The sequence below is a fragment of the Myotis lucifugus genome, unplaced genomic scaffold (assembly GCF_000147115.1).
Source record: "Myotis lucifugus unplaced genomic scaffold, Myoluc2.0 scaffold_1, whole genome shotgun sequence".
Taxonomy (NCBI): Eukaryota; Metazoa; Chordata; class Mammalia; order Chiroptera; family Vespertilionidae; genus Myotis; species Myotis lucifugus.
The window spans coordinates 18,209,555-18,211,061 of record NW_005871049.1 but is presented as its reverse complement, the minus strand read 5'-3'; the positions used below and the strand labels follow the sequence as shown (position 1 = coordinate 18,211,061).

General features: G+C 57.1%; 1 pseudogene; it reads left to right on the top strand.

The window, feature by feature from the left end:
• The first annotated feature begins 631 nt into the window (after window positions 1-631).
• Window positions 632-1,280, top strand: LOC102430150 (annotated as a pseudogene).
• The last annotated feature ends 227 nt before the right edge of the window (window positions 1,281-1,507 follow it).

Below are 1,507 nucleotides of genomic sequence, written 5' to 3'. Positions count from 1 at the left end.
CAGCCCAGTGCAGGCCAGGAGAGGAAACGGCGGACAGTCTCCCAGGGAAGCAGCAGGACTCCCTCCCTTCTCCCGCAGAATTGGCACAATCCCTCCCGGCTCCCACCAAAGCAGTGCGGTTCCCTCCTGGCTCCTGTGGGTGCCAGCAGCTTGCTTCTGCCTCCTGCAGAAGCTGCGTGGTTCATGTGGAAGCAGCGTGGCTCCATCCCAGCTCCCGTGGGCACCAATGGCTCGCTTCCGCCTCCCACGGAAGCCACATGGCTCCCTTGGAAGCAGTGTGGCACCCAGCGGCACAGTGCAGTTCCCGCTGGCTCTCGCGGAAGCAGTGGAGAGCCTACTGCATGCATATCGCGATGGGCTACTAGTATACTAGTAAAAAGCCAGTGACTGTAACGGCGTCACAACCATAACAACTGTTAGACCAGAACCACCACGGCCCCTCGCTGGGCTGGCCCCAAGCCCCATGGAGAGGTTAGGGTCACCCCTAGGCAACATGATAGGGTGCAAGTTTGATGGGGAAATGTCAAAGAAATAGGGGGGAAGGTCTTAAGGGTCTGTGGCGTTGGGGTCCAGAGTAGGTTTGGAGTCTTCTGGGGAAGGAAGAAGAAAATCCGATTAGAAAACAGCATCACCGCCGGCCTCGATCCCGAAATGGCGCTGCTGGCCAAGCACCTGCTGAAGCTGCTGCCCGAGGACAAGCAGATCAAGAACAGGTCCTTCCTGGAGGCGGTGTCCCACCTGCCGCCCTTCTTCCGTTGCCTTGGGTCCCCAACGTTTACGCCCATCAAGGCAGACATAAGTGGTAACATCACGAAAATCAAAGCTATGTGCAACACCCAGCCGGCCAAGTTCTGGACCCTGCAGAACATCCTGGAGGCGGAGAAGGAAATGTATGGAGCAGAGTGGCCCAAAATGGGGGCCACGCTGGCGCTGATGTGACTGAAAAGGGGCCTCCACTTCATCTAGGTCTTCCTGCAGAGCATCTGCGACAGGGAGCGGGATGAGAGCCACCCAACCTCATCCGCATAAATGCCACCAAGGCCTACGAGATGGCGCTCAAGAAGTACCACGGCTGGATCGTGCAGAAGACCTTCCAGGCAGCGCTGTATGCCAAGCCCTACAAGTCCGACTTCCTGAAAGCGCTCTCCAAGGGCCAGAACATGACGGAGGAAGAGTGCCTGGAGAAGGTCTGCCTGTTCCTGGTCAACTACATGGCCACCATTGGCGTCATCTACGAGATGTGCACCAAGGTGAATGCTGAGCTCAACTTTAACGCGTAGGCGTGCCCAGCGGCTGGCACTCCCAGAAACAGACAAGCCAGAATCACTGTGAAGCAAGCTGGCAGGCTGCCTTGGCCTGCATCCTCCAGAGTGGCCCAGAGTCTGCCTGAGGTTGTAGGGAACAGCCCTGGTTTCTGAAAAGTCATTTTTGGGGTCTGTCCTAGCAGAGTAATAAACAACCACCCTACTTCTGAATCACCTTTGATTTCACGGCAGCACAGACCGAC